General features: G+C 39.3%; 1 protein-coding gene across 2 annotated transcripts in view; it reads left to right on the top strand.

The window, feature by feature from the left end:
* Positions 1-26771, top strand: part of KCNK2 (potassium two pore domain channel subfamily K member 2) — a 106304-nt gene that overhangs the window by 1980 nt on the left and 77553 nt on the right. The window contains exon 1 of one of the 2 annotated variants that reach the window (XM_068185693.1): positions 26684-26702. The exons of the other annotated variant lie outside the window; for it this stretch is intronic. The gene's annotated coding sequence lies outside the window, so the exon portion shown is untranslated. Of the gene's footprint in view, positions 1-26683; positions 26703-26771 lie in introns of those variants that run through there. 2 annotated transcript variants of the gene reach the window in all.

The raw sequence follows: 26771 nt of genomic DNA, 5'->3' as shown, positions 1-26771 counted from the left end.
AAAATCTTAGAAAGAAAAAAAGAATGCTTCAGTGCTTAGACCACAAGAAACAGGAAAACCTGTTGGCAGATTTCTATCAGACAAGGGATAGTAACTTATACTGTAGTTTCTGAATTAGAGAGTGTTGTGAACTACTTGAAGGAGGTGGGTTCAGAATATTTCCCTTACTTTTCTGAGGAATTTTTTTGCCTTTTTTCCTCCCCAAAAATTTAGAAAATATCTGCTTCTTCCAGTGTTATGTATGTGGTTTTTGTTTGTAAGCAGGAATTTTCTCTTCCTGCATTTTTGTCTTTAGTCCTCACAGTGCATGAGGGTAAACACAATCTTGAGTAGTAAATAGCCTTGGATTTGGCATAAAGAACTTGCTACCTTCACAGTGGAACATTTAGTGCTGTGCAACAGAACTCTATTCGCTGATGCAGTTCTGTTGATTGCAGAGTTTTGTGTCTTCTTTTGCATCACTGTCTGCTGTTCAAAATTTCTGAAAGTGAACTAGAATTTATCTTTCTTTTAGATGTTTAATCATGTTGAAGTGATGCCTTCCAAAATACTTAACCCTCTTAACTGAAGGATCACTTCTCCTTGAAAGAATAGAACTTTAATCGTAGACTAATTTTACTGCTTTACGGTGTGTACCGCAGAGATGGATGTTCAGTTTGGTGTTACTGATTAAAAAGTCCCAGCTTGCTGTTGATTTCTCCTTGTTATATTTCCTTTCCTCCTCTTTTATCATTGAGTTATCATTGATTACATACTTTTCTCTAGATTTAGTTTAACACTGCTTTCTCAAGCAATGTCAGAGGCTTTAGATAACTTGTCAATCATGTGAGCATCAAAGCTGAAGAATGAGCAGTTTTACTTCTTTAGGAAGATAATGCACTCATTCATTTTTAAATGCTGAAAAGAAGCACCATCACCAAGTTGTTTTCTATCAGGTTTTTTTCCCATGATAAGTTTTTTTTCCCATGATTCTAGAAAGTATGGAAAACAGCTGAAGTTATACTGACGTACCAAGATTGCTGTAGCACCCAAGTGTAGCTGTTCCACTGCTTCAAGCACCACTATAAAATCACGACAAATGAAGAATACATTTGCGAAGTCTGAAGGAGACCTTGGGCAAGTTGAATGTAATTAAATAGCTAGAATTCAAGTAAGGCCCCAGGACCAGCTGGGAAGGAAAGTTTTGCTCACTGTTAGTAGGGTGCCAGGCAGGAATTGTATTTATTTACTAGCTAGAGTAACCTACAGTGAAGCCATAATTTAGGTTGATAGAGTACTAAAGAGAAAAAAAACCTGTGTGAGTAATTTCCAACCTAGTAATGAAGCATAATGGAATAGAGCCATCATGCTGTATTATGCAATCTGCATTTTATAGAATGTATGAATATAAATTCAGTTATTTGCTGCCTATTGGGAGAAATTGCACCAACTTAATGTTCCAAACCAAAAAGTATTTTTCAAAAGTAAAGGCAAGGATGTAGCAACTCTCTCTTCTCTGAAATGGAAGTGTCATATAGGAGCTTGGATCAGTAGAACATAGGCCTTTTCTGCATCTTCTCTGTGGCACTAAATCGATTGGAAAATATTGGAATATATCTCAAAAGAAAGTTGCTGCACCATAGGAATGTGGGAGTAAATACCATAAAACCCTTTAAATACAAAAAACAAAACATAATGCAAACAAGCCAAAAAGATCAGGATAGGATTTGAAGGTTGTGTGTAGTGAACATTTGATATGTGCATTCTTAGGGTAATTGATGCTATTTTGGTATTTGCATGGCAGTTGTTTCCAGAAAAGACATATTCTCAAATGAGAAAGGTGAACCAAGAATAGAAATAAGGAAAAGTCAAAAACAGTCTAATAGCACAGACTGCAACTCAACATCTTTCTTTAAGGATGCTGGAGAAGCTGAGGTAAAAGTCTTTTAGGAGAATGGAAAGAAAAAATATTTCTTGTACTTATAAATAAGTATTATGTTGTAAAATGGAAGAGAAAGAGCAAAAGACTGCCCCAGAACTGGCAGTCATTCTAATTGTTCACTTTGCAAATATTTTTAGAACATCCTAGATCATGCTCCACCCAAATGAATGATGTTTTGTTGCTGTAGCCTCTGCTTCATTTGTCTTCAACCTCTCTAGTTTTCTAGATTAGTTAAAGAGCTGCATCAATACATACAGCCATGCATTTGTCAACCCCCTACAGCTGTACTTAGTTTTCAAAGATTATTTAAATTTATGTGTGCTTAGTATGTGTGTTTGATGTTTCTCCTGGGCCTTGGTGAGAATTCCACTTGGTCAAGATCTTGAATTAGGAAGTATACCAAGTGCAGGAACAGGGGAAAGCTGAAAAATGTCTGGAAGAAGATAATATGTCCGGGTTTGGAAAAGATTGAGCAAAAAAACCATATGGAAATTAATTCCCAATACCTGCCAAGTATGAAGTCAAAAAGATCTGTACTACTGACAAAGCATGTTTGAGGATTTGAGAAGCATCCTGTTGAGATTAAGCAGACTTTTCACACTTTTATTTTGATTGATTGACATAGATAAAATAGATGGTAGTTTAACTTTCTTGTTTGTATAACCACTTCCCATCTAAACTAATCTGCAATTAAAAGAGTGGATTTACTTTCTACATCCACTTTTGGAAGAGAAAGGAACCACACTCTGCTGGTAGGCAAACTGACATAACATTCAACACTGTATTATGCTGAAGTCTTCAGTATGATGTGGTAAGCCACAAAATAACATGAAGATAAATACTTTTTTGGCTTCCTTCCACTGTTTTATTTATTACATCCTTCTTTATTTTTCACTGGTGGAGAGGAAAAAGAAGTACATAATTTAAAGTAGTTATAACCACTTTTGAGCAGTTTCAAGTTTGAGACAATACTTTCTATGTGAAACATTACAGTAAATGCATAAAGTTGTCCATCTATAATTTTCTGACTTACTCAAAGAGAGACTGTCTTTCTAAAGGGAGGTCACAGTGAGCTGGGAGAGGGGTATTTTTATTGCTGCAGTATTTCCGGTAAAGATAAATACATGTTCACAGCGCAGCGTAATAAACTGTAGTCCAGGTTTCCACAGCACAACTTTGCTTGGTTTTTTTCTTCTTCTTCTTTCATAGCCCCAGGAATTTAGGCCAGGACTAAGAATTCTTTTCTTAACTGTTCTGCCAGCTCATGTTGACTAATAAAACCCAAAAAGTTTGGGCAGGATCTGTTTCCTGTTGATATAAACAATCCAAAATCTTTGGGCAAAATTGTCCAATGTGATTTTTCAGAATAAGTACTGAGTAAAAATTGCATTTGACTTTTGAGTTTTGGCCTTCAAAAGCATTGCTGCATTAGCACTCTTCTAAACCAAAATCAGTGGTAACAGCTGCAGGACACCAGCCTACATTCAGTGTTCCCTTTCAGGTCCAGTGCTTTGGAAGGAGATGGAGTTTGGCTTTATTTGGTCACTGTTTATTGTTTGAAATGGCATGAGCAGGACTGAGTGGAGTAAGTGGATGCTCTGTTCTCCGTAAATTGCTGTAACTGTGTTGGACAAAGTGCTGCAGGTGTGTGAGGATACAGTGTCAAAGGAAGGGGTTCTGGTGGTGGGAGCAAGGTGTCCCGATGCACCAGCAGTGGCTGTGATGTTCCTTATCAATTCTCATCAGGCTGAACAAAGACATTGGAACATGTATCTGGGCACTCTTTACTTTGTTGTGCAGTTGCCATAACTCCAGCTCCCAGCCCTCTGTTTAGACACAAAAGGTGTTGCCTCACTAGCTCTTAAGTTCTACAGTAGACTTCCTCAAGCCCTTGGATTTTGTACAGTACACTTCAATAAGCTCTCAAGTCCCACAGCAGCCTTCTTGAAGGTGCTAGCTCACAATCCACAGCACACTGCCACAATCTCCCCACTCCCACAGCGAACTTCAGTATGGAGCATGGGGTAGAATGACAGCCATGTGTGGCCCAGGCAAAGCAAAGGAGGAGAGAAATAAAGACAGAAAAGGGAGAAAGAACAAAGACTATCAGCAGTCCTTAGATCCAATATTGATCCTGCCATGTGAATGGTTCAGAGCTGGGGTTGCGAGGCAGGAATAAAAAAGCAAGAGAGCGAGGGGGCCCAATCCCCTTTCTTTTGCACACCTTGTATGCAAACTAGATAATTCATGCATTTTATTCACCTGTACAAAGCCAGCCCTTAGAACCCTCCTCCAGGAAGGGAGTTGAGGGGGGTGGACTGAGCAAGGGTCTCAAGATAAGCAGTCTCAGGGCAGGGCTACGCCACCTCTATGGGACCCCCTCCTTCCATTACATCTTTCCTGCCATAACAGTCAGAAGGTTGGACCCAAACCACACTTATTTCTGGTTCTTTCCACAAAGTGAGTGGCCCAGAACCAGTGGTGACAAGGCTGTGACATTTAGTTCTCAGTCTGTATGGTGTGGGGAAAAAGAGAGAAGAACCGAGTACTTATCTAGGCAAGCTCACCTGGGTGCCAATAAGAGGTAGTGCTTTCTGCAGGGAGCTTTTGTACTCCTGTCTCTGTCAAGCCACACCAAACTGACCTTTGTACAACTCTCTAACTTTTGACTCCTGTATGCTTTCTGTGCTTAAAGTAAAGCAACTTCAGTAAAATAAGAGAAAATTGTGGTGGAAAAAGTCTGGATTTCTTACTTTAATATTTTTTCTGGCTTTTTCCTCTAATCTTTTTTGCTGAAATATTGATAATTTACAGAGCATCATTAACAGTAAGCTTTTTTTCTTTATTAAGGTTTCTATTATTATTTTCTTTATTAAGGTTTCCTTTTCTTTATTAAGGTTTCCAGCTTTTTAAAACAACATTCCAAAAGGAAGGCTGTATTTTAATTCTTGAAATAAATCGATTGCATTGCAGGGAGAGTGCAATCTAAGTAATCAATGGTTTTTATTTTATTTTTTAAAGAAAATAAAACACATTTTTTTTCATGTGTTCTATGTTATGTAACACTGAAAGAGGTTTTAAAAATTGTAGTCTAAAATATGCTTTAACACATATCCTGACAGAATCTGGACTCGGAACAATAAAGACAGGTTATTCTTAGGCATAAAAGCAAAATTCCTTTGTCAGTCAGTAATGTTTCAAACAGAAATCCATTTTCATGACTATATTTACTTCAGAAAAAAATATGAAAAAAGAAAACTCAGGATGCATGAAACAGAAAAAACACTAAATTGCCAACTAGTGAGCTTGAAGCATCAAATTTTGTAAATTTCAAGTTAAAAGAAGTTGAAAAAAATCCCCAATATGTTTTTAAAAAGAAAAAGAACATCACTTCTTTGCTCCATAACTTCTAAAAATGCTTTAACTAATGTTAAAGTTAAAAGGAAGATGTTTTTACCCCTACCTAGCATACATAATAAATTGCAAGGTACATGGTGTATCTATTTTTTTCCTTGAATTAATGCTAAGACTGCAGAGCTTCTTTATTTTCCTGAAAGAATAGTCCTTTTGTAGCAGACAACTTCACATTTTGTGGCCAGGGGCCACAAAGTCGCACTTCCATGAAGCTTTCTTGTTTTAAGTGGGGAGTCACATCTTCAATTCTGGTTTAGGAAATGGATTTACAAACAAGTGACAACGGCAAAAGTCTGCTTTGATGTCTGCTTCCAGCAGGCAGGAAACTGTGCTCTGGAAATGTGTTTTCTATGTATGGCTGTGCTCTAGAAGTGTGTTGTCTATGTAGGGCTGTGTTCAAATGTGAGGCCACAGGGCTGGTAAATCTCTAGTGCCAGAGAGTGTAAATAGCAAAAGTGTGTCCATGTAAAGCTGGTTCATATGCTTTGCCTGTTTTCAGGAAAAATTAGAATATTTAAAATTTTGATTTTAAACAAATTATAAAATGCATTTATAGACCCACAAACATCACTTTCTTGCTGAATGGAAACTCCTTTGAAATGTGTTAAAATTTGTCACAAAGAATCAAAGGTTGGTTTCATTGCTATAGGGTATTTGTTCTTTGAAACAATACCTAAAAGAATTTTAATCCCTCGAAATTAGATATATGTTAGTAAAATGTTATCAAAACTTAATGGTTTGGGTTTGAGGTCAAATTAAAGGCTATTACCATCATTTGGAGTGTCCTTGGTAAAGGGATTTTCTGGGAGATCAGTAGATCCCATACTACTTGTTTAAACATTAACCTGACTGTAAGATGAAGAATGCTTATTGCTGGTTACATATAACAAAAGCCCCATTATTTCCCTTTAATTTTGAGGATGGATATGAAGCAATTTAAAAGCCTCGAATATATCTTAACATCTCTTTGCATCTTGATTAAGATTTTGTCTTAGTCTTGGGCTCTTCACAAGTTAAAAAAGTCACTTATTTAAAGCTTGATGGCTAAACTTGGAAACTATTTTATTTACTTTGGAATCAGAATTCAAATTAAAATATAATGTTTTTTACTGACAGTATGTGGTGAGAAGAGAAGCTCAGAGAAGAACATTTTTTTCACAAAATTAATTGGTAGTTTTAGTAGTTGTTGTTGTACTGGGACAATGTATTGGACAGAAATAGATCAGCTGGAAAACAACTTAGGGAAGCTCATATGTTAATTCTGTACGTTTGTACTAAAAAATTGTATGTGTAGGTTATTAAAGAGAAATATTATTTTGTCTCATTTTCTCCCTCACAGATTTGGAGTAATATATGGTGCACCATATTATAAACTGAGTGTCTGCTAATACCAGAAAAAAAATGTTTCTTAACAATCATTTGAATAATGGAGTGTTGCTAGCTGAACTGTTCATTTGAAAATTTATTGAGTTGCACAGTAATCACAGAATCTCCAGTTTTATTATCCTTTATGTCACTGAAAAATGCTTGCTGTTGTGTTGTTCTCTTTTCATTTTCATCATGTTCCAAACCAGAAATGTATCACTGTCTAAAAGGCGTGTTGGTAGGTAATAGAGAAAGGCAAGTGAAAGGCCAAATCTCTTGCAAACTGGTGAAATTGATAACTTAAATTTAAATAGAAATCACATTGCATGACCAGAGATAAAGAATATATGGGTTGTAGTATGATTTATAAAATGAAGAATGTTATCATTAAGGGTACTTGGGACTGTAGCATTCACAAATAAGGCAAAATTCCCACTGACTTGGCTTTAGATGTGTGCTGGATTCTTGATTGGTTGAGTTAAGGATGTCTGATTTCTCTGCTCTATCTAATATCTCCCTTGTTTGTTCCCACTCTTAACAAAAATATATGTACAAAACAAAAACTCCTCACTGGGAGACATGCCTACATAATTATTTCATCTTGCTAATATTGTCATTATTCCCTCAAATAGATCTTTCAATTTTCCCACCTCCCATTTGCTTTATATTTGCTCACAAAGCAACTTATCAGATTGTGAGCACACATGGGAAAGTTGGTAGAATGGTAAAGCAAGTGTTGGCACCACACTTTGTTTTCTCAGGCTTCTAACTCTACCTCTAAAGAACTCTCTGGAGGCTGCTGCAGGATCCCTTCAAAATCTTGTTCTGCCTCCATTCCTTGGTTGACAAGGATACATTCAGGGAAATTAGAGCCATCCCTGAACTGGCAGGAGGGACGCAGGGGCTGTACCAGAGGTTGTGCAGGTTGATCTTTGTCACACAGAAGACAAGAGCTCAGATCATATCCCCAGCTATAAACACATGGCTTGAGGTTGTGCAGCCTCAATAGCTCTGAGGGTTGAATCTTCACCCCCTTTTGGGAGAGCTCTCATGGTGTGAGTCAATGAGGCAGTGGCAGCTGCTTGTTGTACCTGTGAACCCATCCATAGGGCAGAACAGATCTGCCTTCACTCCAGCGTCCCTCTCATGTGAACAAGCCTGAGCCTTGAACTTGTGGTTACATATTTGTATGAGATTATATTTGGTTATTGCAGCACCATAGCTGCCTAAACTGCCTCTGGCCAGCTCTCCAGAAGAGAAGCAGGCAGATCAGCAGGGTCCATCTGTAAAATGCATGTTACTGGCTGAGCCTTCTGTACCCAGTCTGATCTCTCACCAGAATAAGTATTTCCTTCTGAAAAAGTCTAGGCAGGCAGAAATTAAACACTGGAGCTGAGTGCAATATTTTGAAAATCATTATTAACTCATATTACAAACTTTTTGTAAATATGTACTTCCAGAGTAACCTTGGCTATTGCAAAGAACAAAATAGAATTTGCAGATTTAGAGGGGTGATTCTGTCCCTCTACTACTCTCAGCTGAGATCCCATCTGGAGTGTTGCACCCAGCTCTGGGGTCCTCAGGAGAGGAAGGACATGGACCTGTTGGAGCAAGTCCAGAGGAGGCCACCAAGGTGATAAGAGGGATGGGATACCCATCCTGCATGAAAGTCTGAGAGAAATTGGTTTTTACAGCCTGGAAAAGGCTTTGGAGTGACCTGATTACAACCTGCACCTGAAGGGAACACAAGAAAGATGGACAGAGTCTCTTTAGAGGGGCATGTAGAGACAGAAGAAGGAGGAATGGCTTCAAACTGAGAGAGAATAGGTTAAGATTAGACGATAGGAAGAAATTCTTTACTGTGAGGATGGTGAGGTCCTGGCACAGGTTGACCAGAGAAGCTGTGGATGCCTCATCCCTGGAAATGTTCAAGGCCAGGCTGGATGGAGCTCTGAGCAGCCTGGTCTAGTGGGAGGTCTCCCTGCCCATGGCAGGGGCGTTGGAACTATGTGGTCTTTAAGGTCCCTTCCAACGCAAACCATTCTATGAAGTGATATCTACTACTAATAAACTTTTTTTGAGGCCTTTTGTAGGATGCTCTGGTGCTTCAGATAAGGCAGTGACTACTTTCAAATATCATTGTAATAATTTTAAGGAATTTTGAAAACCATCTGTCACGAAGAGTGTAAAAAAACCACAGTTACATATATCATCTGAATTGGAAAGATGTATATATTGAAATAATGTGATGAAAAATGATAAGTATTCTCATGCTTTTGCCACAATCGGGTATCTTCATGCCATCAGCAAACAAGGGCAAAGCGCTCAGGAGATACCACATGCTACTGCTTCCCTTGTTCTTTTTATGTGCTGATTATAGTTGAGTCATTTTTGAACCTGTGACAATTGCTACCTGAAGGGACAGCTGTGGCTTTTCAGTGGTTCTGTGAGTTACTGAGGAAGGGCCACTCTCAGCCTGTGAAATAAAGGCCACAAAACCAAAGGAGAAAGTGACAGTACTTATCCTTTTTAAGGTGGGGCAGAATTATTGCCTTTACCAAAGTGTATGATGCAAAAGTAAAATTAATTGTAAAACTCAATTGAGGTCAGTGCTGAAGCTTAGTGGAACCAGAATTTCACTGCAGATGTTTAACAAGACAGTCCTGGGCCCTGCACATGAACTGTGATGCCATTTGCCTGTACAGCAAGTGTTCTGGGAATCTTGCTTACAACTGCTGCAAGAGCATTGGTCCTTTTGTTGAATGAATACATCCTGATATTAAAAATCCAAGAGAAGGTGATATATAACCTCTGCCTTTTTGCCAAAGGTAATAGAAGATTAACTTAATAAAAAGGAATTTGTAGCAATTGGTATATTTCTGCTATTCATCAACAATACACAATATATTAAAAAAACCCCTGAAAATCCTATTCTTTACATGAATGAGAAGAAAAAACTGTTTTAACGTAAGTAAAATCCTCCGTGAGAAGAAACCATATGTTACCCACCTTGCAAAATACACATATTTGGTCTTTTATGTGCTTCATTCCATTAATCTTGCCTTTATGCAGCCTGTAAGGAGGCTGGGATACTTGTATTCAAGAATCTAATTCAGGTTTCTATTCAACTGAGGTAAGTATCCAGCAGAAAGGGACAGCCCCATGAAAAGCTCACCCAGACTGCTATTGTGTGGTAAAAAGAAGGCACAGAGATGAGGAATGAAGTCCTGTATAGAAGTCTTGTGTAAGTTACAGATGCTAGTGCTTCCACAGAAATCTGAGCCCTTGTGCAAGGATGAGAACATCCTCTTCACAAGTGTAAAGGCATGCAGTAGGGTGGCTTAAAAGACCATTTTTAAAACAGGTGGATGTAAAATGTCTCTCAATAGAGATATAATGACAGGAAATAAAAATGCTTCTATATCTGGGAAACATTCTTATCAACAAGCTTTTTTAGCGTATTTGGGATTCCTAGTAAAAACTCTCCAGAAATCCTGGGTTTAGGTGTGGGTGGAAAATACCTTCTCCATAAAAACTCAAGTGTATTCAAAGGTATAGGCAGACAGAACTGTGGATGCCTTCAGCTGTATGACTGGAGAGTGTGTTGTAAAGCAGCCCCTATGACAGATCTCTAGGCAAAAATTCACCAGCTCTTCAGCAGAGAAGAACTCAACCTTCCTCGCACAGGTTAAGAATGGGGGAAAAGTCTATTGTTTTCTTTGCTTATCTTTCAAGCATTCTTTCAAAATACTACAGCTAGGTAGGCTTTTATCAGGAAACCTCTGTTTTGGCTTCTCAAAAATGTATTTACTGGTCTGTTGGGCACCGTGCAATTTTAAGCTAACATCAAAATGGGCATCAGAAATCTGTTTCCTATAATCTGTGGGAAAAATGATGGGATGGGAGCTTTGCTTTTACTGAGCTTATTCAACCTTTCAGAGTGCCTTAGCCATGCATGTTTTTTCTGCATGGGTGTAATTATACCCTGTACTTTAGCTAGGGTGTCTATCTGCATCTCTGCAGAGAGGGCACCTAAGGATTTGTGACACTCATGAAAGACCAATGCTCTCATGCAGGCTGGTGGCAGACAGAGCAAGGCATCAGGAATGCACATCTGGTATAGTGGGAACAAGGCTCTGTTTCTATTCTTTGTTGCCATGAGTTGAAAATGGTGAGAAATTTTTTTTGAGGTGTATTAAAATATCTTTGATGACAGAAGCCAGTTCTTCAAGAAAAAAAACTGCTCACAGAAAAGCACTGGTCTAACTGAAGCTTCCCATGGGAACCTGCATTTCAGCTCCACCATGGAGATAATAGGGCAATGACTTGATGCTGCCAGGCTAGCTAAGGTGTTGGATCAAGCAGAGCAAAACTGTCTCTTGACTGTTCAGTATGCCAGGTGAGGCCCCTGACCTGCAGTAATCCATCTTCTGACCACCAGACTCCCTGTGCAGTCAGTGCACACACTTCCTTCTTACTTGAGTGCCAGCAGTTGCTTTTGTTTTTTTTATCTCTTCATCAGCATTGGCCTCTGATGCCCTTTGATGAAAGAAGAAAAGGATATTATTTATCCAAAGTGAGAAAAATAACTCTTAACAGCAGAGAAAATGGAGATGGAAAAGTCCTGAAAAGAAAATATTTAGATAACCAAGCAAGTCACAGACAGCCCATACCCACTTTCCTGATTAATTTTCCTTGCTCTATCCATGAACATCTATTTTTTTCCATGTGACTGCTCCAGAAAGGGTTGTCCTCCTCTTCCCAATTATATTTTTTTTCATTTTCACATAGGACAATGCACAAATTCTCCTGCAGTTTACAAGCACGTACTATAAACAGAAATACATTGTAGCAGAAAGTAACCCTGATAACATATGCAAATAGCAGAGAGGAATGTGAGGATTAGATTAGAAAGGGTAAACAAGGTTTAGTAATATAAAGAAGTAGCAAAAGCAGAAAAAGGGTGTTCCCCCTGCTTTTTAAATCTGTCTTTAAATTATTTACTTGGCACTTTGACAGCTCACAATTTAAATTATTTCATTCATCTTAATATTTAATCACAGTTTTTAATTATGCTAGTAACTTGAGGCTACTTCTTAACTCAGCAATAGCTTCATCTTCTATTAATAAATGGCACATACCCTTGGCTTTGACACTTACTTGCTGTGAGTGTTTCGGATTTGGTAGAACATGCAGTTCAGGACACTGTTATTGCATCTTAAATCTCAAATCTTCTTAAATTATCAGTACAGCATTTAACCCTGATGATAATAATTTAGCATAAAAATGTTCAGTCTTCACTGTAGTTCTTATTGCTACTGTTGCTAAAATTGCAGGAGATAAGAGAACAAGTACTTATAAAAAAATCTTACTCTGAAAAATATTCTTCCAGATGATTTTTCTTCTCAGTCTGGCGAAGAGACAGTCTGGTACCTGAGAGCTGTGGATTGGAAGAATGTTACATCTCCATGTGTGGCTGGCAGGGTTTGGGATGAAGGACTTGAGGCTTTTTTTGAGCTGTGTGCCAGATGAACTCCTTTGCTGGGGTTACAGTGCTCATGTGGCACTGGGCTGCATTGGTTTGGAGGCTGCTGGGGAACAGGGGCCATCCAGCCCAAACTCACCAGGGAACACTAAAAGATCTAGGGCTTGCTGAGCTATCTACTCTCCCCACAGCTCTCTGACGTCTGTGTGGCTCTGTGATGACTGGGGAATGTGATTTATGGGTTCAAGAAAGCTGACCATCTTTCCTCTGAGACCAAACTCCTATTTTTGCAGGCAGCACATCAGATAAATATTTTTTCTATAAATTGGCCACCCTCTATTTTACAATGTTAAGTTTTCATTCTAATCCTCCTTATTGAGAGATTGCTCCAAAACTTGGCTCTTTTCTTGCTTTTTTGTGATTCCCAGCCAAAATTTATTCACAGAATAAATTCTGGTTTTGTTGCCAACATGGTTCCTTAGCTCAAAAAAGACTCCTTGATTGATTTACGCACAGCAAACAGAGTCTTCTCAGCGTTCATTTTGCCAGACTAAGAGAGTTGAGCTCTTCTAGTTTCTTTTGACACGATTCATCTAGAAATCTTTACTGTTCCTCTTTGAATTGATTTTTGTGGATCACTGATGATTAGAACTAAGTGCACTTTTCCCTTTGACACTTCACGAGGGTTGGCACACAGCACTCTAATGACATTTGCTTGTGAAACCTCACCTCCTATGTATTGCTGATACTAACAAAATAATCAGTATGAGCAAAAAGGTAGATTTAACAGAACCTCTAATAAATTTGGTTAAATCAGACTACAAGGGCTGAGATTATTATGTGGCATATCTTTATACAGTGGCAACACGAGGATCAGGAACCAGGACACAGTGACCCACATGGGTAGTGCTATTTGTAGGTCATCTGAAAGGATCAGTACCACAAATGTGTGATGTTTGGTGGCCACTTTGGGTTCTATTCATAATGTACTAAGTCTTCCCATCCACTTATTGGATGGAGACTTACTGCTTGTAGAAATTTCCTTCCTGTCACCGGTGGCCACAAAGATTATCTTAGACTCAGGCTGAAGCAAGGATTTAAGCTCAGCTGGACCCTGAATAGTCTAAGTCAGAAGTATAACATTTCCTGTGCGATGTGTTGCTTTGAACCTGAGCAGATCAACACCAAGAGGAAGAAGAGAAGCATCAGCTTCCATTTCTTCCAAGCTCCAGTGTTAAATATCCCTGCTAAATATTTGTTAGTTTACCTGTTAGCCATTAGAAAGATTCATCAGGGTGATAAGATCCAACCTAGGCACTTGCAGTAATTACCACTAAGAGCATTCTATAGTATCTGAAGAAGAAGTAGGAAAAATAACATACATTTGATGTCAGAACAGCAAAAGAAAAGGTGAGGCATAAAGGGGTTGGGATAACAGGTAAGGACTACAGCTATTGCGTCTGGGCTTCTTGTGAAATTTATCAGACAGAGGGATTAAAGAAGTGTTTTTTTCCCTTCAAAAAGAAAAGTTTCTAAAGACTGAGGTGGGCAAAAGCAAGCTACTCTTCTTTTTCCATTAACCTCAGGCCAGAGGCAGTGGATGTAATTTAATAACCTACAATTAAAGAAGAGCAGTCTAATTACCAGTTTGTGATAAAAAAAAAATGTCAGGAGAATCACACTCTTTGAAAGAATGAAATTCTGAGAGGATTAATTGCAAGTGAAATACCCCAAAGAGAAATTTATTTAATATTACAAAAAAAAAAAACCTGAATTTTGCTGTTTATGGGATCCTAATTTTGAGATCAGATTGCAGTAGAGAGATCAAAATTGAGAGAGAAATATGGAATGAGATTCTGACTCACATTTAGAAGCAGCTGTGTTAGTGGTCCAGTCTGGAGAACACGTTTGCATGAGAGTGCAAGTTTTAGAAAGAAAAGAGGTGATGCTACAGAAGATTGGGCTGACAAACAAATCCTAGTAAAAAAAAAAAAGGTTGCCAAAATAATTAAAAACCCCTTCAACGATTAACTTCTCATGTGGAGCAGATTTATAAGAAGTAGTGTGAAAGTTTCAACTTGTCAGAACAAATGGGAACAAGGCAATGCCTGGCCTTTGATGGAGATACTATTTTGCAAGAAACAAAGCTATCTATAGGAAGCTGTACCTAAAAGGAAAATAAGTAAAAGTATTCTGCACAGCAAAGAAGCTTTTACCATGGTGATTGCTCAGATTGAGCCCTATTTGAGATGACTGAAATGTGCCCTTGAACTTGAGTGGTGTTGTTGCTTACAAACTGGATATTGATACTCAGATCAATATGAAACTTTAAATCAATTTGGATACAGAGAAAAAAGCCCAGGTTGTACAGTGACAAAGTCAGTTCAATAACAGCTGTATACAAACTAAATGTAATTTCAAGGCCTTGAAAACAGAATTTTACTTATTATTCAGAAAGATAGAAGCTGGAAATATGTGTGATGCTTCTTCTCCTACGGAGAATGCATAAGCTAGAAGGTCAAAGGAATCTGGAGATAGAATTAGAAAACTCCAAACTAAATTAAGATATAGGCAGCAAAGGAAAAAATAGGAGGGAAATTTCACATACACACACATAAAAAAGAAAATTAAAATTGTCATTATGGTTGCAAAAGAACACTGACAAAAATGTAGAATGGAAATCACAAATATTTAAAGATGTGCACGATGAAAGAAACTTTCTATCCATGATCATGATATCCCTTATATGTTTTGGGGATTTTAAAAACAAATGTCTATAACAAAGGAAAAAAAAAGGCCCAGTTCTCTCAGTGCACATTTACCACACAAAGACATAAACCCCAACCTGTCAAAAGAAATTCCTTATATAGTGTTCTCAAGTCACTCTTTTCTAGATCCTCTTGATAAAAATGGACATAACAGTACTTTTTCACCTCGAAAAATTACTGAAACAGAGAGGACTTCACAATATTTCGCATATATATACTATTGTAAAGAGGCCAGTGCAAACATCTTACTACCTAAACTCAGTAGTCTGTACTAGAGAGAAAATTTATCTTAAGGAAGAAATGAATAACTCACTTTGAATGAATGAATAACTCAATTTCAATAATTGGCATTCTAAATTAATATGTGACTGTGTTTTGGCTTGGTTCATACACTGATTTTAAATATGAAGGGTAAGTGGTTTCTATCACAGCTCTGCTTTACAGATGCATACACTTTTTTCAGGCACAGTTTGTATTAGTGTTTGCCTTTCGTGCTTTACTGCAGTGAGTACTTTCTAAGACCTGTGCTCTGCTGAACAGCCATGGCAACTTCTTAAGTGGGCTGGCTACTCCTGTGCCATGGTATGTGCAAGTGCTTCCCATTTCTTGGTGCTCAGAAGCAGGTGCAGCCTGACTATCACTTCTGTACTGGGGCAAGACCCAGGTGTGCACCAATCCTTTGTCCCTGAATCCTGCAGACCCAGTTCCCATGGCAAGGGAAGTCCAGGCCCAGCTGGAAGATGAGCCACATCATGCTGCAGCTGGGCGTTGGTCCACAGGATCTGTGCAGCAGGACCCTGGGGCGTGCCAAGGCATGCAGGGGAGTGACTGACACACAGAATGTGAGAACCGACTGCTCCAAGTTTCCAGGCTTCCTTTGAAGTCGATGGGAACTCGCCTGAGTAAGGTACACATGAAAATGGAATAGAAGTGTTCAGTTTTTGCCTGTTAGGACATGGGTGTCAATAGAAAATGCTTCATTGCTGAAATCATAAGCAGATTGCTAAATATCTGGGGCTTAAGAATACTCCACCCAACGGCTTGCTGGTTAGAACGTTGACAGGGAAACAGAAGATGTGAGCGTAGATCTCCTCTCCTGTCTCCTAAGTGGATGTTTCAGCCACTGGCTTGCACTAAGTGGTAACTTTTTTCTCTCCCTTTTTCCTCCATTTATTTCCATTTTTTACTCTGTCCTCATTAAGCACTTAAAAAAAGCCCACCAAAACAACACCTGGAATCTGAAGTGTGGACGCTTCCTCCCTTGAGAGGTTTAAATCCCAGAGCCTGATGGGGTTTAGTACACTTCCTTTCCTTGGTGTTGCTCAGTGCCTAGCTGCTAGCAGTTCCTGGAAGACCACTGTGAGCTCCTCTTTTGGATGACTGACTTTCCCCACACAGGGAATACAGGAACTCAGGAACTTTAGTCTGCATCTGCCGTGTTAACTAAAACTAAATGCATCAGTGCAGAGCATGGTGACTCTTAAATTACTGTGTTGATTAAGCCAAAGCCCAGAAGAGCTGAAGTAAAATCACAAGAGATAACGACCATAAGAGACGGATAATGATGGCTGATTTTATTTTAGTGATGTAAATAAAATGTGCTGCATCAATGCACAGTAACTGATGAGATGTGAGTCTGGACTGGAAGAAAGACAGGGTCAGTTACCCTTGTCCTCTCTTATTGAAGGCAACTAGACCATGTAATTCCTTTCACAAGCTGGTGACCCTCCAGCCTGACATTATACATTCTGTATAAGTAATAACAAGAGCTTATAGCTGGGGTGTAAGTGCAGTTATATGCAGATAAAACAGATGTCATGTATGTGCAAGTGGTATACTGAGCATACATTGCAGTTAAGACATCAGTAATTGTTACATACAGCTTCAATGTTACTTACTTTGAGAGAAACATGGCTGGCTGGAACGCTTGAAGTATAAGTTGTGGTTTTCCATATATAGCTTCCTGTGAAATATTCTACACAGCAGCCACTATGGTTAGGTTCTTCCCTAAGTGGTCATTTTGAATGGCAAGTGGTACAGCACTTATTGACAGGTTGCTTTCTTGTTTAAAAATAGAAGAATGTGTGGATCCTTGTACACAGCAGGTAGCCAAGTAATAATGAAAGTGATTGATGATAAAAAGCTTGCTTTCTACTCTCCTGTCATCAACAACCTATTGGGATCAAGAGAACACTAGGATAGAAATTAATCTTCTTTGAGTTATTCTAAACAGTCAACTGATAGGAGATTTCTTTGATCTCATTCAATTGAAATTGATTAATTCTGTTAATTACTCTGTTTGAAGTAAGTTAGCAGGAATTTTCTGCATGTTGCAGCATCCTTGATGGTTTGCCTTCTTGCATGCCAAACAAGAAAACTTGGTAAAGAATATGAAGGCAGATGATGTCAACCTAGTGTTTGCTTTGCTGACTTAGACTGATAATGACTATCAGTAATAAATATCTGTAGAAATGATCAGATGCAATTTGTTTCTGTACTTTGATTTTTTACTGAAACTGTCATTGTTTAAAATACATAAACGGTCCTTGGGGCAGGAACTCATAAATTCTTCTGCCAAGGAAATGCATAATCACTAAGGTAGGAATATTTTCTCTCTTTCTCCCTCTGTCCATTTCATACCCCATGAATCTTTAACTCTGTAAGAAGAACTGGGATTCCATTAGAGTTCTTTAACACCTGCTGGACTATGAGATTGTCACAAACCTAGGGTGTTCCCCCAAGTTTTATGCCATCTCCTTATTCCTGATGCCTGCTGGGAAGGTTCAGATTAGCATCAATAGTGCAGGACTAACCTCCTACCTAGAATCTGTTTTTTTCCGGTTAGCAAACTGAATCTTATGAGCTAGAGGAGATATTTGGAGTGCTAGGGAATGTACAAATAGACTGACATACACTGAAGGACTTGTCATATAGTGAGGACACAGCTGCTTCAGGTTTGTGAGCTATCCTGAAATCTATCTTTGCTCTATTTTGCTTTCAGTCAAAAAGAAAACTAATTTATTGTGCTAAAATGTTATTATTAAAAAAATTATCAGTGAGTATTTCTGGAAAGAGGTATGAGAAATGAAACAATAAAACATGTTGTAGGTACATCTTAGTCTACCTAAGCTTCAAGCTGGTTTGTCTTTCCCATGTAGCTAGTAGTGGCTTAAGCCAAAATAATTTCCAAAATACTTACCACAGCTCTCTGGTGCTGGGATCCAGTTCTCCTGCATCCTGCCTGATACAGGTTAGTCTCTGCACTATAAAGATGCCTTTGGAGTGCCCTTCTGTGACACTGTAGCTCAGCTGGAAGTCAGCAGCTAATCGACTCTGAAGAAACCCTTTATGCAATAGGAAGGCAAAACATCCTGACAAGCTCAGTACTTGCTCTGGGGCTAAACAGGTCATTTACCTGTTTTCAGTAAAATTCTTTTTGCTAATGGCAAGGGAGGTGAAACTTGCTAAGCACCCATGTGAGTGTATTGCTATTTATAAAACTCAGGTGTAAAACCTCTTGTGCACAAACATGTAAGTGAGAGCAACAAATATAGCTCAGTAATATTTCCTAGAGAACAGATAAAATCCCAGGGCAGTGCCCTGGAGTCCAGTAAAGTGCTAGGATAAGTGATCTCTGAGTGTGACTTGCTTGAACTGGGCTTACTTGAACACTGGAATGATAGGCTCTCTCCAGGAAGGTTAAAGATGTGGATTTAAATACCTTTATGCAGAAGAAATAATTATAGTCCTTTTTGCTTATCCTGAGAAAGTCTTGCAATCATTGCATTATTATGTAAAATCTGGAGGCTTTTCTTCTGTTTATGTTTTCAAAGAAAGCAGTAACCATATCTACTGTTTACATAAAGTTTGTTCTGCTAGCCTTCCAAACAAGCCAAGTGAAGGGCTATTTTCTGGATCAATTGGGCATAAGAATTGGGCATAATGCTGAGCAGCACAGTGGGAAGCGTGTTTGTGTCCAGAAGCATAAAGTTTATTCAAGAACACCAGTGGTGAAAATGGAGCTGCACAGAAATTAAAATAAATTGCTTTTTTGGGGGATGACTATTTTGCTTCTAGACATCTCAGTCCATGTCAGATGTTACATCTTTCACCTGCAAAATTATATAAAACCTCTCAAAGTAGCTGACAAAAAGGTAATTCCAGTACTGGAGACAACACTTACATGCCATGGAAGTACCATAATTAAGGGAGTTTGCCATGCTGAGGGGTCAGGGTTCCCAGTTGGAGTGCGCTGGGCAGATCATACCTGCCCTGCCTTCAGAAGCTGGAAATACTTTTTTGCTATGCTACACAATCCTTTGCATGCAGCAGCTGCCTCTGAATTTCCACAGCTCCTTGTGTGGTTCTGCTGTGATGTACAGAAGATATATCCAAGATATCTGAAATCCATCACATCTGAATTGCACATATTTTTGTGGATTTGCTAGCAGGATGAAAGATCCGCTCCCTGTGACCCTGTAAGTTAGGAATAAGGGATGGGGTTTTTTTTCCCTCAAATCTACTTTACTAGTTATAATGTAATCAGATCTGACTTTTCAAAATATTCTAGGCAATTTTTATGAGTTAGTAAAATCACCAGATCTTCTCTCTAAAATAAAGAAATTGCCAATAAGCCCCCAAGAATCTGGTGCAAATATTCAGCCTGAGGCTTCTTTACTCACTGCTTTTGTTGTATGACTTTATTGAGATACTCTTACTGGATAAAGCCTTAGGTAAATTTTTCGAGTAATAATCCCTTTAATATCTGAAGTTGTTATGAGAGAGAACATGAAAAGCTAAGAAAGCAATAATTTCAAGAATTGGTTTCTTTATGGATTTTCTATTAACTTTTTCCTGGCAATCATGCTCATTAATTCGGTATACTCCCCTTTTTAACACAAAATACACACAAAATCACAGAAAGTTTACATAGATTATTATAAGGGGTCACTTATGCTATATTTGTTGCCAATATAAATAATTTAGAAAAATAATTATTTTTATTGAAGTGTACCTTTTACACTAACATAATGATTTTTTATAATTTTACTCACCCTTTTTTGTGATGGGGCAATTAATCTTTTTGGGCAAATGATTACAAAAATATTAATCTGCTGAGAATTTTAGAAATAGAACAGCTTTTATATCCAGGCTTCTAAAATGTAATGGAAATTTCATAATATTAATTTTAGCTGTTTTATGTGAAGGGATCATACAAAATAACTTTCTCACCAGTCACAGCCCTAAGTGCATCTGGTTCTATTTGGTGCCTGGGGTATTACATCTGGGGTATATTTATATTTGCTGTGCAAAGAGGAAAATATGGGCCAATCTTGCCCTGTATTTTCTACCTATATTTTCCTTGGAGCCAGAGTCCAGCTTTTAATGTTCCCTCTACCAAGCAAAAATAAAACATAAAAGTGTACAAGCCCATGGCGTAGTTTCCTTGCATGCTTAACATCAGTGGCAGGACACAACAGAAAGACCTTTCTTCCAGAAAAAGTATATAGATTAAAAGCCACTTCAAAGCTGAAGAGATGAGTATGAGTAGCCTGTTCTCCTGCCAACACAGTCCATAACTGCCAGTCAAAGATTAAACCACCAAGCCCAGAATTTCAAGATCACACTTTAAAGAAAATAGAAGGAAGTGCCTTCAAGGATGGAAGTGCTGAGCAATGCTAATGTATGATGCATGTGAATGGCAGGAATTTATGTTTCTTGCTGCCCAAATACCTTATAAAAACTGGGCTCTGCTCACCTAGCCTTCTGCCTGCATGGTGTTAGTGGCATCTTTGTCAGGTAGCAGAAAGAACAAGCTCTAGAACAATCTACTGAATTAAAAAAAAAAAAAAAAAAAACCACCAAATACTATCTTTCTTTAAAAAATCTGTAACATCCTTTCCAGACATATCTCTACGTAGCTGAACATCGAGTTTGCCAGAAAACTTGCTTGTGCATATTTGAAAATAATTCATAGTTTTCATTACACTTCTATGGCTAAAGCCAGGTAGAGTAGAGTCTGGTGGTTTTAAAACATAGATGATACTTAATATTCTCCTTTTTCATCACCTCATTTGTATTCTTTATTTCTGCTAGCAAGTTCTTTCATTAGCCCTGCATGATACTTATTTAGTATTGCCAGGGCTATTTTCTCTTGTTTTTTCTTTGTCTGTTTTGTTTTGCTTCTTCCAAATCTGATTTGTGGATTACTTAAAAAGAAAAGTACTAATGCTATTTTAGGTGACTTCCAGCGTCCTCTGTCTGCATTTTATTTTCAGGTTGCTGTGTCATAGGTCTGTGTCACTAATTCCAGAGTTCCCTAAAATGTGGATATAGTACTTTACAAATACAAAAAGTCCTCAGCCCCTCAAGACATGGTTTAAAAGTAAGCTTACAGACTCAAGGAAAGCATCCTTTAGAGTCAGCACAAACTTTGGCAATTCTCATCAGGCCTGAGGTGTGCAGTCATACATATGTTTTTTTTTTTCAAAATATTCCCTGCTCTTTTCCAATCTGCAGAGACAATAAGGAGATTAGGTTTCCATCTTATCTCATCCAGTAGCACCATGAAAATCAGTTGCAAGTTTGGTACTATTGAGTGTGGAGAAATAGATATAAAACCTAGATATTCCCATGTCAGCCTCCTGTTTTGAAGAGACCACAATGGCAAAAATGGAAAACAAATTACAAACCAGCAATTTTGTAGAACATTTTGGTGATTACAGAAAAGCATTTTGTAATCATCCCAAAGCACTACTAGCTGTCCATCAAGGACATTAGTAATTCAAAGTAGTCATAAGATTTTTCTGTGCATAAATAATCCATAATAATGGTGACATACGGCAATTCACATTTATCATTGATGAGAATGGCACTGAAAGTTAGTTATAATCATTGCTTCTGAAACTCTCCAAGCATAATAGATTCGTGGAAACAAATATGAAAAAAACAGTGGCAGAACATGTGATAAATAAATCCCATTAGGTTTGATTGTACGACACAGGCAGGGAGGAAACCCACTGGGAGATTTGCAAGTCAGTAAAGAAAAATACACATTCACAATATTAATTACAACAGTCAGTGCTTTACAGGTTCTAAAACAACTTCCCTCTTGCTGCAAGTGGATAAACAGATAAGGCTTGCTAGCAATGGAAAGAATTAGAACATAATTAAGACTGACAACTGAGATGTATAAAAATAGATGAGCACATGTAAACATTTTTTCTAGTAATTGATGAGGTGAGAAACAATGGCTTTTCTGCTGAATAAATAATTTGTCACACTGTAGGACAGATGCTCCTGGTAGGTGTAATATCTTGCTAGTGAGGTAGAACTCATTAATATTGTGCGGCACGCAATATTGTGTGTCAATACGTTGGAGGGAAGGGATGCCATCCAGAGGGTCCTTGACATGCTTGGGAGGTGTCACTCAACATGAGCTGGCAATGTGCACTCACAGCCCAGAAAGCAAACCAAATCCTGGGCTGCATCCAAAGGGACATGGCCAGCAGGTCAAAGGAGGTGATTCTCCCCCTCTGCTCTAGTGTGTCCTCACCTGCAGTGCTGCATCCAGATCTGGGGACCCCAACATGGACATGGAACTGTTGGAGCAAGTCCAGAGAGGTAATGAAGTTGATAACAGGACTGGAGAACCTGCCCTACAAAGGCAGGCTGAAAAATCTGGGGCAGTTCAGCTCAGAGAAGAGAAGGCTGCATGGAGAACTCATAGCAACTTTCCAGTATCTGAAGGGGCCCTACAGGGAAGCTGGAGAGGGACTCTTTGTCAGGAACTGCAGTGACAGGACATGAGGGAATGGGTATAACAGAAAGAGGGGAATTTTAATTTGGATATTAGAAAGAAATCCTTTACTGTGGGGGTGGTGAGGCACTGGAACAGGTGGCCCAGAGAGGTTATGGATGCCCAAACCCTGGAGCTGTTCAAGGCCAGGTTGGATACAGCTTTGAGCAACCTGGTCTAGTAGAAGGTGTTGCTGCTCATGGCAGGTGGGTTGGGACCAGATGGTCTTTAGGGTTGCTGCCAACCCTTAGCATTCCATGATTCTGTGGTTCTGCAGTACATATTCTAGTTGCCCTATGTGTGCTTAACTAATTTCAAAATGTGAATTAGATGAGATCAAATGTTTTTCAATGGGTCTATTTTAGGGTTTTACCAATTTCAGTGGAAGAAGAGGGCTGAGTACCACTCAGATGCAAGTGTTTCCTGCCTTTTGCCTTCTCCCCAGTGCTGAGAGGGTGTGTTTTCCACACAGTCACTCGGACCAGCCTGGCATCCTTGCTGCCTATGGTCTGACTCCTCCTTTGCTCCAAATAGAAGTAGGCTGTGTGCCATAAGTCCCTTATTTAGTTTAAATTCCCATAGCAGGATACAACTAATGGTTTATGGTGAAATACAGTGGCATGGCATGGCCTTAATGTCATAATTATCCATAAAGAACTGACAGAGATCTTTTAATGTCTCCAAAGAAGTCAAGAGACAAGTAATTTGTAAGTCCTGCTGAATAAGTAAAATGAACCTTAAAATTAACTTACTGTGTAAGTCCTGTAGTGTTTCTGCAAAGCTTTTTGGCAATAAAATCTAGCAGTAGCAGAGGTTTATCCTTGACTTTAACTGGGCGTATAGTTTGGCTGAATTCTGAAGAGAGGCAGAGGTTTCCTGCTGTTATGTGATGAGGAAGAAGGGATGCTGTGCTCAGGAGGTCCTAAAGCCTATAGCAATACACTGTTTGATTAGAGGCACAGGTTCCCTGTGGTCAATTAAACAGGTGCCCACATGAATAAGCTGCTGTTGAAGTCAGTGAGGCAAATGCCCTCACTGGAACCCTTGTCATAGCAGTCCCTTGGGAATGTAGAAATTCTCAGCAGCTAAATAAGATTGAAGAAATCTGGAACCTGTAGTGCCTCCCATTACACGGTGGGTTAAAGGAGAAGAGCATTTATTGCTCACAGAGGTGGGGGCTAGCAGAAGGCTCCTGTTCTGGGCAGGTGTTCTTCATGACCTCCCAAGGAGGGGATAGCTCCTGAATTAGGAAGAGGAAAAGAAAGTGTTAGTGACAGCTAAGAGTACTTTTTACTTGAGATTTTAAATTGTTCCTCATAGGGTAATACTTCTCTGGAATAACTATTTCACTGCAAGTGACCACCTGTCCTATCAAAGCTATGCTTAGATCATCTGCAGCTGTTATTTCCATGAATATGGGATTGCTGTGTTTATCATGCAACTTTGAATTCCTCTGCATGCTGCATGCCTGCCTCTCTTGGCTGAGCTTACTTTTAACATTTCAAAGAGTTGAGCAGCTTCCAGCACCCACTGTCTGTGAGTATTGTGGTCATCCCAAACTCATGCCAATACATTTTTAGACAGCATTTGACAGTCCTGTACTTTGTGAGTTTTTCTCATGCTAGCATGAAATACACAAACCTGCTTATACTTAATCTTAGAAAAAGTTTTTTACAGTTTGTTCAGATAAATCTCCTTGGCTCAGCAGCAAATCCATTTGCTTGCAAGGCTGGAGTTCTGTGTTTTAGCCCCTTTAATACTTAATTTTGTCTGTATTGGTTAGTGGGAAGTTTTGTCGGTATTGTATTTAAGTGTGTTGGTTTAGCAAAGCTCAGGCCTGATGCGTCAAGCTGGTTGAATGTCAGTTCCAAATTTGAGGGCAAAATGGTCACACACGATATTCAAACAATGTGTGGTGTACATTGCAAAAAAGAAAAATACTGATGGTCATGACTCCATAGAGTAAAGGCTAGTGCTGTAAAAGGCCTCCAGAAAATAGGAGTTGCTGTACACAATAGTTTTTATTGTAGACTACAAAAAGAATTACTGGTTTTCTTGCTGAATTTGAAGATCAATGCTGTATGTGGAATGTTTATATCCCTGCTAAAAATGAGAATGTGCAGCTCAAGTCCACTCAAAGTAAGTGGCAAGATGAGGATCCAGCTGAGGATTGCATCTGGGATCACAATAGGTGGAAAATAGCAGCCAACTGAAAGTAGACATTGGAGATGTTTACTAGGTAATTAATGGAAATAACTGCTTTCCCAGAGATAGCTCTTCAGGTCTTAAGGTTAAGGCACCAATGTAGTAACTCCCGGAGCAGATCTCAAAATGGTTTCTTCCCATTGGGTGGAATCCCTAAATTTAAGGCCTGCTCCAAACCTTACTGAAGTTATTGGAAGGCTTCCCATGGATTTCAATTTGTAGGCAATAAATATGAGCCTTTTTAAGCTTTTAATAATAATTCCTTCACTCAAAGAAAAACATAATCTCATTCCAAATATTTAGATTGCTAAAGAAAGGCATGTAGTATTTTCCACAGTATTTTATGGAGACACAGGTCAGCATGGAGGAAAATGTTCACGCCTGTTTTTCCATAGGATGTTCAAAAAATCCTGCAAAATTTTTCTTTTCCATGAGATAGGAACAGCCAGTGTTTACATAGGCTAATGATTAAGAAATCTGATGGAAAGAAAGAAGAAAATATGATGGGTTTTTTTGGGAGGGTATTTTATATTAAAAATATTCAGGTATGAGAATCTTACATATTTGAGAATTCCTTGAATGAGGGAGCATCAGTAGTTAGAAGTAGACATTTCTCTTGTGTTTGAGTACTGAGTCTGTGTTGATGAAGCCAGCCCCATGACTGAAGATCTTCTTGCAAGGGGTGGCTGGATTGGGCCCAGAGGCTCTCATTACTCGACAAGTGCTCTGCTGGTTCCCAGGGATGGGCAGCAATGAGCTACAGCTCATTCTGAAATAGCAGGGGCAGCTTCCTGCCCTATGCTGCATCTTGTGGAGACTTGCGGACGCACAGGGTGAGAGTGGTGTGATTGATGTTGCTGAAATTGGAGTCCTAAGGAACTCAATATTACACTCATTTGTATTATGTCACATTGATATGGAGAAGCGTTAAAATAAGTGACTTCTAAAGTGTTTGTTGATGGTGCTGCTGATTTAAGTGGGATTATAGCCCATTAAAAACCCAATGTATGACTATCTTTGGCCATTTTACAGATACAGCCTCGGGCTTTAAATGCTTGAGACTTATACCCATTTGTTACGGTGAGTAATTTTTTAGACTTTTTAGAGAGCGGCTATAGGAGCAGATTTTGGTTTCTCTTGGTAAATCCTCTTCTAGGATTTGTCTTCATGCTCTTCACCTCACTGTGAACAACTAACCCATGGACAGTGTCACAGGTGACAGACGACTGGAAAATAGGGGAGTTAGCCCACGCCAAAGATAGCAAGGATAATTTCAGGCTTTTTAGTGGCAGAAAGTGCAGTTGAAGCAGCATTTCTGATGTATCTATCAGACAGAAATGGAAGAAGGCGGTGCGCAGGCGGCGCGTGCGATAGGAGAGCAGCTACCATCCCTGACTCCCAGATCCCACCTTTAACTCCTTGCAGTAACACACCAGGGCTGCCAAGCACCGGGTTAAAATCAGGCCGAGCCGGGAAGGACGGAACCGCCTGGCCCTATAGCCCCGCGCCGTTCTCCGGCGAGGGCCGAGGTGTCCCCTCTTGTCCCCTCTCTCCTGCTAATTCGGTGACATTTCGGACAGTTCAAAAGTTCACGGAGAGGCTCTGGCGAGGCGGCAGGGTGTGGAGCCGGAGCGGGGACCGCCGGCAGGTCCAGCCTCGCCGGCGGGGTTGGCCGGTGCCTTCTCCTCCTCCCTCCCTCCTTCCTTTCTCCTCGCTTGTTTCCAGGAGAGACCTTGCTCTCCGCAGGTACCGCTCTGCCTCCCCCCGGCTCCCTTTCCATCTTCCCCCGGCGCCCCTGCAGCATCTGCCGGCCAC

The sequence above is a fragment of the Anomalospiza imberbis genome, chromosome 3 (assembly GCF_031753505.1).
Source record: "Anomalospiza imberbis isolate Cuckoo-Finch-1a 21T00152 chromosome 3, ASM3175350v1, whole genome shotgun sequence".
Classification (NCBI taxonomy): domain Eukaryota; kingdom Metazoa; phylum Chordata; class Aves; order Passeriformes; family Viduidae; genus Anomalospiza; species Anomalospiza imberbis.
The sequence above is the reverse complement of the archived record's forward strand: the minus strand, read 5'-3'. Positions and strand labels throughout refer to the sequence as shown.